The sequence below is a fragment of the Suricata suricatta genome, chromosome 1, assembly GCF_006229205.1.
Source record: "Suricata suricatta isolate VVHF042 chromosome 1, meerkat_22Aug2017_6uvM2_HiC, whole genome shotgun sequence".
Classification (NCBI taxonomy): Eukaryota; Metazoa; Chordata; class Mammalia; order Carnivora; family Herpestidae; genus Suricata; species Suricata suricatta.
Window position 1 is genome coordinate 155,383,979 of NC_043700.1, and position 15,514 is coordinate 155,399,492.

The following is a 15,514-nucleotide window of genomic DNA, read 5'->3' on the forward strand; positions in this document are numbered from 1 at the left end:
AACTCCTCCTGCACTTAGTCAACAGGCTAATGAAGGCCACCACCTTCATGCAGAAGCTGATGTTCTCACTGACCACAATAATGTAGTTGCCAGATCGTCCATATGACTATAGCAATGAGCTTGAGTCTGGAGCCTTAGATTCGGGCAAGAGCATTCCAATCATCCCTTATAGGGCCAGCCTAACAGGGCACCAGCCAGGATTAGTACCATGAACAGAGAATGTGGGTAGGAGAATATGTGAAAGGACCCAAAATGCAGGGTGAGAGAGCTCTAGGCTCATTTTTATTGGGTCAGTCTATTTTAAATACACACGGTTCAGATAGTCCTTTTCCTAGCCTCCAAACAGATGGAAGATATCACTTCTTTTTCTTACATTTTCTTATAATTCTTTAATTCAGCTCTTTAGTTTGCCTGAGATTTACTCTAGTGTGTTACATGAGGCATAACTCTAAATGGGCATGTTAATATAGGGCCCTATCATGTGCTGGGCTCAGAGTTATTCATCTGGTCGTTGTTACTAGTTCAAGGTCCACTGTTTGGGGCCACAAATGATAAAGAACATCAGGAATGTGCTCCTTGCTCTGCCACAGCTTATCCATTTGAGGAGATGAAATGGACACACAGGTAACTATATATACAAAGCAGCATGGGAAAAGGGCCATGTGATCAATACAGAAAAGAGAATCCAAGGGCTTTTTTGTGTTTTTTCCTCTGATTCTTTTTTCCTATGACTTTTTTTTTTTTTGAAAGAGTATTAGGAGAATAGAAATATATTCCTTCTGCCTGGGATAATAAGATTTTTCCCAGGAGGAGTGTGATTTAAGATGGGCCTTCAGGGACAGGCTGTTCCCTTAATCTTGATTTGTTGGTTTCAAGGAAGAGAAGACCACTTGAATCATCTCAGTAAAAAAAGGGAATTGTCCACACTCTCACTTCAAAGAATGGATACCAAAAGTAAATTGGCAAATGTATGAACAGATCTATGCACAAGGTTATTTACTACATCATTATTTGTAATAGCAAAAGACTGAGAGCAACCCAAATGTTGTCAGTATGGTACTAGTCGAGAAGACAATAATACGCCCACACAATGGAGGATTATGTCTCAATAAAAAGGAAAGAGGGAGATCTCCATGTCTCCTGGATGACTGATGCAAAACCGTACTTAGTGTAAGAAGCAGGGAGTGATGTAAAATATATACATATATGCTTTTGTATGTAGAAAGAAGCAGTACAATTGGGGCACCTGTGTGGACTAGTCACGTAAGTGTCTGACTTTGGCTCAGGTCATGATCTCACGGTTCATGAGTTTGAGCCAGGTGTCGGGCTCTGTGCTGACAGCTCACAGTCTAGAGTCTGCTTTGGATCCTATGTCTCCCTCACGCTTTCACTCCCTACTCGTGTTCTCTCTCTCTCTCTCAAAAATAAACATTAAAAAAAAGAAACATTACAATAAACCAAAAATTAATAAAAATGATAACCAAATGGGGAAAGAGGAAACAGAGCAGAGGGTAGAGAAATAAAATTGACCTTGAGTGGTAACATAGTTTTGACCTTAGAACCATTCAAATAATTACATGATTAAAAAACAAAAAAGAGCTTTAAAAGGTAGTATGATACTACCTGATGGTAAGTAACAGAACAAGTCCACTTGAAGACTAGAACTACAAAGCAAGAAACCAATGCAATGTTCTCCTTTTCCATTAGTGATTTATTCATTTATTTATTCCACATATTTAGTGAGCACTTATCATGTACCAGGAACTAGGCACAGGAATTGGGCATATAGCAAAGAACCAAATGGGAAAAAAGACCTGACCTCATTAAGCTTACATTTTAGTGATGGATGACAGACAATAAACACATAAGTACAACACAGAGTGTGCCTTGTGATGATGGTGCTACGGAGAAGAATGAATCAGGGAGAGGGTAAGAGGTATTGGCGGGCTCGGGATTCTAATTTCAAATAGAGTGGTCAAGGAAAGTGTCACTAAGAAGGTTAAATTTTAGAAAAGGTCTGAAGGAGGTGACAGCAAGACATGCAGGTAACTAAGGAAGAACATACCAAGCAGAATAGCAAGTGCAAAGGCCCTGAGGCAATAATTTGCTGGCTTCAAGGAAGAACAAGGTCTGTGTGGCTAAACTGGAATCAATGAAGGAGCAAATCATGGGAGATAAAGTCGCAGAGATGAAGGAAAAGATTCTATAGGGCCTAGGAGGGAATTGTAAAGGCTGACTTTTACTCTAAAATGAGAGGAAAAAGGAAGATTTTGAGCCAAAAAGTGATATGACCTAACTTATATTTTAATAAGATCCCTCTCTTCTCTGCTTCTTGCACATTTGCCGGTTTCTCATTCCCGATTCTCTCTCAAAACTTCTGCTTACTCACGGCTCTGTGTTCCCTTCATAACATCAGCTTCCACGTGGCTTGGTGTTGTAACAACTGTTGACATTTCAGTTCATGTGCCCAACTGTGACCTAATCCCTCAGTCTCTCAGTGTCCCAATTCCGGATTCTTGGGTGACATAATGTTAGACTCACATATTATTTAGGCTAACTAATATTCGTCCACTGTGGTGGGACAAGCTGAGACTAGCTCTCAGAGGTGAAGAGGATCTTACAACATTTCCAAGAAAGGGTCCTGGCCAGAGAGGTGATGGCGAGCACATCAACTTCATCAGCTCACTCAGATATTGTGGGTTCTCAGTACATACATAACAGTCAGTAAATCTAGCTTATGCAGCAAAAACAGAACCTATAATCACATCTTACTGGTGTAGTGTTCAGTTACCACTTAAGGGTGGTAGTGATCATAGATGACTTTATAGTGCTGTCTACTAAACAGCTTCTAAAACTATCTGTGGTAAGAAGCAGTTTTCTTAGTTTTATTTTCAAACAGTAGGAGAATGATACTTTTGTTTTTAGCTTGAGAGAACTTTTTTTTCCCATTTATTTTCAAATTAGTTAACATACAGGGTATGTAAGTCTTGGCTTCAGGAGTAGAACCCAGTGATTCCTCTCTTACATGTGACACTCAGTGCTCATCCTGGAAAGTGCCCTCTTTAATGCCCCTTCACCCGTTTAACCCATCTCCCCCGCCCCCCCTCCTTCCCGCAATCCTCAGTTTGTTCTCTGTATTTAAGAGCCTCTTATGCTTTGCCTCCCTCTCTGTTTTTAATTATTTTTCCTTCCCTTCTGTAGAAGAATGATGCCTTTGTAAAATATAAGAAAAATGAATTCTAAGAAAAATTAAATTGAAAAAGATACACAGAATTAAAGCCTAAGGTTTTACTATTAGATTCAACACACAAAAAATTACTCTGTCAAATTGCTACAAAAGTGTCTAAATGCTTAGTCTCCATTTCTGTACTGACCATGCACTAGTCACAAACAGTTGCGCACTTTAAATAGCATGCTCATTTAATTAGTATCTAAATTTTGGAATCACTAGAGCGGATGAATGGCATTTTACATTCTGAATGAACATATTAATGAATATGGTTATGTTCTCCTTTTTATTGTCCTCACTTATTAAATAAATGTCCTGCATGTAGTTTCTAATGAATACTTGTTGACTAAAATATTTCCCTAGTTTTTTTAGTATATGTGCTGCCGAAGTGAGCACAAATATTTCCCTAGTTTAAGGACATATTTTATCATGTGGAAAACAATGTATAATTCGTTCTACTTAGAGTTGCTATTATGGATTAGCTCTACTCCTAAATACGCCTGAAATAGGTTTGATTTTCTCTTGCATTAGAAATAGAAGAAATAGGGGTGCGTCGGTGGCAGTTAAGCATCCAACTTCGGCTCGTGGTTCGTGAGTTCAGGCCCTGTGCCGGGCTCTGTACTGACAGCTCAGAGCCTGGAGCCTGCCTTGGATTCTGTCTCCCTCTCCCTCTGCTCCTCCCCCACTTACGCATACACTCTCTTTCTCTCTCTCTCACTCTCAAAAGTATTAAACATTTAAAAAATAAAATAAAAAAAAAGAAACAGAAGAAACAAGGGGACAAAGGAGTTATCTTTCTTCAGTCTCAGAGACAGAAAGATAAAAGTGTTCACACTGAATTAGAAGGAAGGCTGTTTCTAATCTTTCATAAAGACTTCAAAGCCTGATTCTGTAGTCCTCTGTAGAGGACTATATTCTTAATTTAGCAAGTACGTATTTACATTTCATTGCTATGCTAAGTTATCTATACAGTGAATTAAATTGACTTAAGCCCAGTATTTTATGGTTTCATTGTCTAAGACAAATGTACCAGCCACTATAAGTAAAGAAATAAGAAATAAAATCATTGTTATATACTAACTACCACTCTCCAATCACTGAGCAGAGAGGAATCATTTAATAAGAATCCTCTGGTAGCAGCAAGCCTTGACCATTGGTTCATTTCCCAAGATTATATGACTTTCTTTATCCACAAAATTCTGGGTAACCAGAATTTTAAATTCATACACAAATATATTTTAAAATACCTGAAATGGTTAGGGGGAATTAAATGGGAACACTTAACTCTCTTAGTACTGCCTTGGATTTAATTTAAAGATAGTTACAAATGTTCAAAGTTTTGCTTTTATTCATACACTATCAAAACAGTTCACATTCCCTTAAGCAGGAAAAACATAAAACAATACCCACCTTGACCGTTTGCCACAGTCTGCTCTTTAAATAAGTAAGCAGAAAAAAAAAAAAGAAACTATTTTTAAAGAATTATTTCAAACGCATCACTGCCAGGAATTAAAATTGTTCTCCATACCAATTGTTGTGAAAACACAATATTGTTTTCAAAATATTCTCTACCTGTTAAAGATACCCATGTTTTTTCATAAGAAAAAACAGGTCTAATGATAGAGGTTTTATAAGATACAAATTAGTAAATATTCCCTAAATTCATTTATAAAAAGTGTCACACTTATTCTCTTCAGCGTTCTAAAAGCTGCCATGTTCCAGAGATGTATACACGGGGGACGCCCTCCGTTTTTCTGCCTGCCTCATTCGCTTCCTGCTCCCCCAGCCACCTGATGGGTGGGAGACATTTCTTCAGGGATCTCTTGCATTTCTTCATATCTTGTGAGTGAGGCTCTGGCTGCCCTTGTTCCAGATGATCTTTTCAAGAATGTGTACACAGCAAACAGCCTTGGAATGTAGAGATAATGTGTCTCTCTGGAGCAAAGAGCAGGTTTGTGTACGGTCCAACATGATAAAGATGTTGTCACCCCAAAGCCAAGGTCAGGCATGCATACTGCCCATTATAAAAAATGTGGCTCCCCTAAGTGCGCGTTTTCGCCTGTAACTCAACCCACTGGGTACATAAGCATCACTTGGCTCTCTTCACATCCCACCCAGAGGGAATGAGAGCTTGGAGCCAGCACAAATGCTGATTTTTCTGGCCAATACTATTGGTATGACTGTTATATTGTCCTTTCTCTCTAATGCAGGAAGCTTGTGTCTTCTGTCAGAATCTATGACACCATGGCAGGCTAACTTGTTTACTTGCTAGCAGGGGAAAATCTGTAGGTTTCCTACATTAGCCAGTTTCTGCTTTGAGTTCTTTCCTAAGACACATCTGTACGTTTGCTCTTCAGCTTCCCGCGAGAAACCTGTGTCTGTACAATAAATCTCTCTTTTATTTAGGCTTAAATGGGCTCCCATTCCTTGTAATCAAAATAGTACTGATCCAGCCAAGAAAACCTGTTTCTTTCTGAAAACTGAACAATAGGAGGAAATATTCAAGTGGCTTTCTAAGTGGTCCCATTCAGCCAATCTTTGTTGGGCTGCCATGACATTCCATGTAGCGACTGGATGCCGGGGCTACAATAGTGAACAGTGTAGGGTTCATAGAGTCCCAATTCTCATAAGAGGAGCAGCCCAGATATCAGCACACCACACATCATCCTTGCAAATTCTGAGAAGTGCTGTAAAGAAAACAAAACCAGGACAAAGGCAGAGAGTAAAAAAGGAAGCTAACTTACAGACAGTCATTTGAAGAAGGTGACTTTGAGAGAGCATCATTAAGCTGAAATGTGGCGGGTAAGAAGGCAGAAGGTCAGTACAAACTTGAGGAACAACGTGTGCCTTGAGATGGGGAGAGCTTAGGAAATGTGGAAATATACAGAACAAATGTGAATAAACAGTGAGCAAGGGGCAGTATGCCAAGAGGTACAGAGGGGATTTAGGCAGGAGCCAGATTATTCAGGGCCCAACCATCCAGCAAAAGGAGTTTGCATTTATTCTGTGTACAATGGGAAGCTATTGAAGAGTTTTAAGCCCTGGAGTGACAGGACCCATGTTAACATTAAAAAAAAAAAAAAAAGATTTTTACAGGGTGTCTGGCTCGCTCAGTCAGAAGAGCCTACAACTCTTGATCTCAGGGTCATGGATGTGAGACCCACGTCGGGTGTAGAGATTATTAAAAAAAAAAAAAAAAGCTTTAGAAAAAAGATTGTTTGCTGCTGTGTGGAGGATAGTTAGAGGAAAGCAAAAATGGAAAGGGAGAGGCCAGTTAAGAGGTGGGGGCTTTGTACAGGAGAGAAATGATGGAGGCCAAGACCTGTGGCAGTGGAGACAGAGAAAGTGGATTCTGTGTCCTGAGGAGACTGCACCAGTGGACGTGGGTTGGAGTGGCAACCCGGGACAGTGAGGGGTTGGGGGAGGTGCAGAGCTGTAGAAATCAAAATGGCCATTTGGGGCTATGTTTAGTTTGATATTTGTGTGAAGTCCCTGAGGCTAGGTATCAAGTTGGCCATTGAAGATGGGAGCCTCGAGTTAGATGTCAGATCCAAGTTATATTTGGGAACATCAATATATACATGCTGTTTGGTTCCAGGGTCCTAAGCTTTAAGTCCTCTTTCAGTTTATTGTTTTTCAGGCCGTGGTGCTCACCTTCCTCAGTTCAGGGCATGCAGGAACTTCCGAATTTCTAGCAAACCACCCACCCACAGAACATGGAGAATCAGAAGTATTATCTCCAGATTTCTCTCTACCTAATGTGCCACCATTACTAATTTTTTTCTGCTAGGGCTGTTGCATGTTGGTAAGCGTCTTCCAACAAGGTAGCCTCTTTCCAGAGACCATGACTGAAAGGAAGTTTTGCTTTCAGTCTCCACCTCTACCTACCTGGAAGGTTTCAACTGACATAGTTTAATGGGCTAGGTTTCTGGGTCTTTTTCAGGTTGATATTCTACCACATTCATATCTGTAAACCAAAATAACATGCCGCCCTCTGTCCTCCCTCAAGCACAACTGTTTCTTCTATAAAGGACTGTTTTTTAAGGGTGCCTAGGTGGTGCAGTAGGGTAAGTGTCCAACTCTTGATTTCAGCTGGGATCAAGATCTCACGCTTGTGAGATTGAGCCCTGCATGGGATTCTGCACCGAGTGTACAGCCTGTTTGAGATTCTCTCTCTCTTTCCCTCTGCTTCTCTCCCTTGCTCGCTTGCTCTCTCTCTCAAAAAAAAAAAAAAAGACTGTTGGGGTGCCTGGGTGGCTCAGTAAGTTGAGCATCTGACTCTTGATTTTGGCTCAGGTCATGAGCTTCTGGTTCATGAGATCAAGCCCTCCATAAGGTTCTGTGCTGACAGTATGGAGCTTGCTTGGGATTCTCTCTCTCTGTCCACCCTCTTCCCCCCTCCCAAAAAACATTTAAAAAGGTGTTTTAATGTTTATTTTTTAGAGAGAGATAGAGACAGAGCATAAACAGAAAAGGGACAGAGAGAAGGGGAGAGAGAGAATCTACAGCAGGCTCCAGGCTCTGAGCTGTCAGCACAGAGCCTAACTCAGAGCTGGAACTTGTGAACTGCAAGATCATGACCTGAGCCAAAGTCGGACACTTAACGAACAAAGCCTCGCAGGCACCCCAGAAAGACTGCTTTTTAATTTAGCTTTTTTTACGTATAAGTTACATACTATAACATTCACCCATTTTACGTGTACAATTTGATGAGGTTTTTTTTATTTTTAATGTTTTTAAATTTATTTTTGATACACAGAGAGTCAGAGCATGAGAGGGGGAGGGGCAGAGAGAGAAGGAGACACACAACCGGAAGCAGGCTCCAGGCTCTGAGCTAGCTGTCAGCACAGAGCCCGACGCGGGGCATGAACCCACGAACGTGAGATCTGACCTGAGCCGAAGCCAGAGGCTTAACCGACTGAGCCACCCAGGCGCCCCTGATGAGTTTTAAATAGACAAAGTTATGCAACCATCACCACCCCTGAATTATAGAATATTTCCATTATCCCCTAAACAACCTTTGTGCTCATTTGCAGTCACTCCTTGTTCCCTCCCCTACAGACCTAGGTAACCACTAATCTATTTTTGGCACCTTTTTTTTTTTTTGGCTTTTTCTAGATATTTCATATAAATGAAATCACACAACATGTGATATTTTGTGTCTGGCGCTTTTTCCTGAGCATAAAGTTTTTGAACTGCATCCAAGGTGTATCATATATTAGCATTTCATTCCCTTTTTATTGCTGAATTTCCTTCCATTGTATGGATATACCACATTTTGTTTATTCATTCTCCCATTGATAGCCATCTGGGTTGATTTTAGCTATTATGAAAGTTGTGGAAATAACATTCATAATTCACCAAAATCACTCAGATGTTCAAAGAATGACTTAATATTTAAAATTGAAGGTTAAGATAGTATAATTTGGGGTGATTTCCCCTCTGTTTTCCAAATTTTCAGAAATTTGGTTACACAGCATGCATAGTTTTAAAAGTAATTTAATTCATTTGACTTAAATTGTATCATGAAATAGTTCAATCATACATAAAGGCGTAAGAAGTATAATAACATCCATGTACCCATCACAGCTCAAGAAATATCTCTGTCCAGGAGATAACTGCTATCATGAATTTGTAGTTTCATTTTCATTCATGTATATTTACTTTTACTAACATATATACATTCTTACATAATAATATACAGAATTTTTTGCATGATTTTAGACTCACTATACACTGCATGAAAAATAATGGTATCATGTATTTCTCTTAGTCCTTTAGTACTGACCATTTTCATTTTTCTAATAACCATACAAAGTAGAAACAGCTATTATCCCCAATTTACAGATAAGGAAACTGAGGCCAGTAGAGATTAAGTGACTCATCGAGATCACACAGTTAGTAAGTAGCAGAGGTAGGTTTGAATTCAATCTAACTCTAGAGCATCTGTATGACTACGTGACACAGTTTTAAATGCTTTGTATTATTGTACCGTGTTCTCTTGCAATCTGCTTTTCTCCTCAACATTATATTTGTGAGATTCCTCTGTAATTATACATGTAGCCCTAGTTTATTCTTCTTGTTACTGTATGGTAGTCCGTTTAATGAATAGGTTACAATTCCTTCCTCCAGTCTACGGTTAATTGCTACTATATCCAATAATACTGCACGTACATTCTTGTACAGGTCTCCTTGTACACAGATGTAAGAGTTTCTCTAGGGTATATATCCTACAGGAGGAGTTTCTGGGTTACATGGTATGTGTATCTTCACATTAACTAGATATTCCCAACGATTCTCCAAAATGGTTATATCATTTTACTTTCAAGGAATCAGTTTATAAAAAATTCTGCTGTCCATGGTTACAATATATGAAATAACCAAATATTACAAGAGAATAAAGTGACAAGAAATGAAAGCTAAAACAGAAAAGTAAAGTAATCCCAATCTGCCATTTATAACTTCTCTCTCTTAAATATATTCAGCAAACATGAAACAGCATTTCTCTAGTCTCAAACTACCTCTCCTTCTCCTTTCCTTCTAGGCTATAGTCAACTCTCAGAACTCCCATGAAAAGCATGACTGTAATATATTATTTATACACATTAAAGTCCCTGAATTCTTTCTACAAGGGTGAATCATGTTAAGGTGGAATTCCTTAATAACCCAGTGTTTCATTGACCCTCTCTTCCTTAAATATTGCCATAGGTTTCTCCTCTACCAGCCTGAACTTTACTATTTAATTTTTACTCACAATCATGGGGTATAAAACAGTTGAAACTCTGTTTCAAATACAAATACAGATATAGAGGTACAGAGGTCAGATAAGTTCTCTAGGGGAAGAACTATGATAAAGTTGTAAGAAAACAATAAATTTGGTATAAGAATATTTAGAGTCAATTGTTTGATAATTTAGGTGCATCTGACTTTAAGCAAATCTAACACTGCATATGTAAATTAGGATTAAAAGAAATATGAGCAAACTTTAGAAAATAAGTATTCTTTTTGAAATAGTTGATCTTATTCCTTTCAAAAACTTTGTCCTTTATACATTTAACATGGAATCAACTATGGTTTGCTACTAAATTAGAGCACTATCTATCTTCCTCTGCAGCTTGGAGGAACATCAAAGATTATGCCCTTCAGGTATAGAGAAGGGGATAGGATTGGTAGGGGTGGAGGATGAGAGGAGAGAGCTTTCAAAACATAAGCTCATGAATGGAGAGGAGAGAGAGAAAAATGAAGAAACAGACACTTTTTTTTTAACTTTTAAAAAATATTTATTTTTGGTAGGGAGAGAAAGAGAATGCAAGCAGGGGAAGGGCAGAGAGAGAGAGAGGGAGACACAGAATCTGAAGCAGGCTTCAGTCTCTGAGCTGTTAGCATAGAGTCCCATGTGGGGCTCAAACTCATGAACACTAAGATCATGACCCGAGCTGAACTTGGATGCTTAATCAACTGAGTGCCCCGAAACAGACTCTTAATAATAAAGAACAAACTGATCATTACCAGAGGAGTGTGGAGGGGTGGGGGGGATGGGTGAAAGAGGTGATGGAGATTAAAGAGTACACTTACCATTATGAGCACTGAGTAATGATGTATAGAACTGTTGAATCACTACATTGTATACCTGAAACTAATATAACACTGTGGTTAACTATACTGGAATTAAAATTAGAAACAATTAAAAAAATGAAAACAAAACAGAAGCTCATGGAAGGTTGTAAGCATTATACATTTTTTGTTCTCACCAGCAAGCCACCCTTAAGTCATTTGTCTTGCCTCCTGGCCCCCTGGTTCTCTCTGAACCTGTGTTATTCTCTCTCGTGCATTTCTTTTTTTCCCATCAGTCTTTTTTTTTTTTTAATAGGACTGGATTTACAATACACAAAATATTCCCTTCTTTTGTCTTTCCTTTCACTCTAAGCTCTTATCCCTAAAGAAAATACACTCTTTCATCTCACAGATGCTTCCTGACCTTCCTGGTGGACAATTATAGAGCAGGGACTGCAAATTCAAATTCCTGTAGGAGCCAGAAAGAGAATTTGAGTGGGGAAGACTGGGCAGGAATCATGGAGAACGGGAGTGCTACTCCGTAAAAGGGGGCCAGCTGCCACCAAATTTCAGTTGCCTTTTACTGAGGAAAAATGGGATCGTAATGTTGCCAGGTCTTTTGATTTTTCAGAAGACCTGGAAATCCAAGGTTTTTTGTTGAAAATTCTCCCACTGTTAAATGTGGGCAATGAACTCAATAAAGACAATAGCAACACACTTGAACAACTTGAGCAACACTCTGACATTAAGTTGCTGGAGGGCTGGTTGTGGCTTGGGGGCTGCCATCTTGCCATCTCTACTTGAAGGAGAATTTTGTCTTGGACAGATTCACCCTGAGAGTTTTTGCAGAATTGATGGTGAAGAATTGAGAAAGTGAGTAGAGATAAAAGGTCTAGGAGGTGAAATAAGACACGAAAGGACCTAAGCAGCCGAAGGTAGATGTTCTAGCTAACAAAGAGCCAGAAGAGAGGGATGGTGAGAGGAAAAGAGGTCCCAGAGTGGAACAGTCCAGATGTGGAGAGGTCGGTGGGTTGGGAGTTTGAGGCTCCAGAGAAGCTCTGAGAGGGAGAGCCCTTCTCGAGGTGGAGGTGGGTGAGGAAAGAGCATGAACACGTGTGGGTGAATACAAATCAGAAATGGCATTCCTCTTAACCTTCTTCAGAGAAATTAGATAGTTATCAGGACTCTTTTTAAAGTTTTTTTTGTTTTTTTTTTTTTTTGTTTTTTGGATGAAGGATTGGCCTTTTAAAACGTGTCTCCATGTGGAGACTTGGTCACTTTGAGCCCGGGGATTAGTAGGAATCAGATTCTTGCAGACAATAGAAAACAGCTCTGAATAACTTAAGAAAATGGATTGATTGGAAGGATATTAGGTGCATCAAAGAACGGGTAGGAAAACTGGCAAAGCAGGCTCAGACAATGAGCAGAAACTAAGGAAACTTGGCAGCCCGGGATACAGCTGGGTCATGCACCGGAACAGTCTGCTTATCTTGTCACCACTGGACATTTACTCTTACATCCCTTAACTCTGCTCTCAATGCTGTCACTCCACTGGACATCAGCTGCTGCCACCAGCAACAGAATTAGCACTGTAATGTGCCATTCTTACTTCTTTGTATCAAGACTCAAAGTCCTGAGTAGGGAGTTTCCAAATGGCTGACCTTAGGTCACATGCCTCTTCCCTAGCTGTGAGGACTCTGGGAGAACGAGTATAGGTTCTTTTTGGCTTCCATGGTGAGAAGCAGAAACTGCCTCCTGCCCCAATTCATGCAATGATGGTTCCCAAATAAGTCATCATCATGAAATATGGCAGCCTTACATGTACTAGAGGACCTCACTAGCCACAGTACCTTGTGTAAGGGATGATTAGGAGATGTCTATTGGATCAGTCAGAACAGGATTCATCATGCTGCAGTGACAAATGGCTTACAGCAATAAAGCTTTATTCCTCACTCCTGTCTACTGCAGATGATTCATCTTATCTTTACCTTAGGTCCCGGGCGAATGGGATCTGGAACAGTGCTGATCTCCCTGTGGCGAGGTGGGGGTCGCAGAGGACAGGGAAGAGAGCATAGCAAGCCACACTCTGACTTTTTAAGTTTACACCTGGAAGTGAAAAACACAACTTCTGCCTACATGTTATGGCCAAAACAAATCGTGCAGCTAAGCCCAATCAAAGTGATATGACCCTGACAAGGGGAAATTACTATTTTTGAAGATAAGGTATATCCCAGCCATTCTCAGGGAGGGTGGAAAGGTGGGTTAGGTAGCGGGAATGAGCAAAGTAGAAGCAAGAATAAGAATGATCTTTGGGCAGTAACTATAAATAGTATAGTATTAACGAACTATAAGGCTCAAGGCGGGAGAAAGTTAAAGATGAAGCAGTAGTGACGGGATAGACAAGACCCTTGTCTTCAGGAAAAAGAGCTTTATCCTCATTCTGTAGTCAATTGGGCATCCTTGAGGGTATTTAACCAGGAAGATGGGATGTCTAGATTTATGCTTTAGACAGATTGCTAGATGTGAAGGATGATTTGAGAGAGATCTGTTAGGAGGGTACTGCATTTGTTCAGATGAAGAAAGCCTGAACCAGAGAAGCTAATAGGGTAAAGATATGGAGACAGAGAGGAGGCAGAGTGGCTGGCTGGGTTGATTGATCAGACGTGAAAGGTGAGAGAAAGGAGAAAAAGAATGCTCTAAGTGTCCAGCATGGGCAGGGCAATGTTTTTTTACCTCCCTACCAAATGATAAATCTGAATGTCCAGCACCACCAAACCATCCTACAATTTAGAATTTTCTCTTTCCCTTGATGTCTATATAAGACAAGGCTAACAGCTCCCAGGAAAATCAGAATGACTACATATCACCATCAAATCCTGGTGTAAAAGGATAGAAGTCAGATATGAATGTTCTTCCTCAAGTGACTACTTGATCTCTCTTTTCCATTTATCTTCCTTTTTATCATCCTATCTTCTTCTTCTATGCTTTATGGTGCAGTGGTGTTGGAGTGAGAAAAGCACTCACTTTCACACATGGCTGATAAAAGTGTACAATCTAGCAAGCTTTTTGGGAAACAAATCAATAATATGTTCCAAGAACTTAGCTATGCTCGTAGACTTTGGCCAGATAATTCTACATCTGGTAATCTAATATAAGAAAATAATTATCGATGGACAAAGATTTAGGTACACAAATGTTTATTCCAACAATTTTAAAATTGTAAAATAACTGGAAACAACCTCAATGTAAAAATTCAAGTGTTGTTAGGACACATCAGTTTTTTCACTAATAATATTTTCGAACGATTTTAAATGACATGGAAGAATGCTGATAGAATGTTAAGGAAAAACAAGATATAAAAGTAAATACCTATTATAATATCAAGTTGTTTTATAAGAGCACAGAAAAAACTGGAAGAAAATACATCAGATAGTTGTGTTATTATGGATGACTTTTGTTTTCCTTGTTTTCTTTTCATTTCCCCCAAGTTTCTGGAAAGGAATGGTTTCTTTTATAATCAGAAGAAAAGGCTTTTTCCCAACCCTACCCCACCTCCACCTCTTAGATCAACTCTGAGCTGATAAGGCAAGGTCAGGGACAATGTGAAATGGTTAAAAGACAGGTAAGTCAATGCAACTCCAGAAACAAATCCGTAGAAGAGTGTGGCATCCAGCAATGCACCTACCTACGCTTGCAGGCTCAGCGATTAGTCGATGATGAATGCTGCATTACATACCTGGCAGAATTACAGAGAAGAGCTGAACTTTCGAATTTGCCCTTTAGAGGTTAGGACTGGAAGCTAGAAGATACCAAGCCACCAGTGGGGCTGAGCTTATAGAGATGGCCTCTTACCTTCCGCCACTTCATTCGTCCTTCAAACAGAACAGCTCCGCCTTCTAAGTGTCTTTCCACCTATTGGTCCAGGACCAAGGCTTAACTCCTCCCATCTAATTCCTGGCCCTGAATAATTATCAGGAAGAGAGCAAGCATAGCCTGGGGAATGTGTCGCTCTTTGTGGCTAATAAGTCTCTTAATAATTGGTCACCAGCCGAAAAAACAGACGTAGAGGGAGAAAGAATCTACTAGCTCCCTCAGTTACATCAATGATTTGCTAGGCAGTTGGGACAATTTTCCCAGCTATCCATGGAAAGAGTTGAGAGAAGGAGACAGATTCTGGGAATACTCAGGAGGCAGGATAACCAGGCCTTTGTGGTTGATCTTATTGCACCGTGAAGGGGAGGAGAAATCACAAATGCCTGGGGACAGTCGGTCCAACGGGCAGGTGTGTCGGGACTGGGCTGAGAAGGGGCGTCAGCCAAGGAGATGGAGGGGATGGTTCCCTTGATGTGGAGACTGGTCACTTGTGGATCTCCTGATCTGATGCATCAAGAGCAGAGCATCCCATTTGTGATACTCCTGCCTCCACGTTACAACCTTAATCTAATCACGAGGAAACAATAGACAAACCCAAACTGAAGGTTATACAAAATGTCTGGCCTTGAAAAATGTCAAAATCTTAAAGACAAGAAAACCCTGATTGAAGAACACCCAAGACAACTAAGTGCTGTGTATGAGTCTGGGTTGGGCCCTAGAACAAAAAGGAAAGGGGAAAATAGGCACATTTTTCAAAAAGTATTTATTTGTTTTGCTTTTTGCTTGTTTGTTTCATGTTTGCTATCAGGGACAGTGTTGAAGTAATTGATGAAATATGGATGAGGTCTGTGGGTTAGT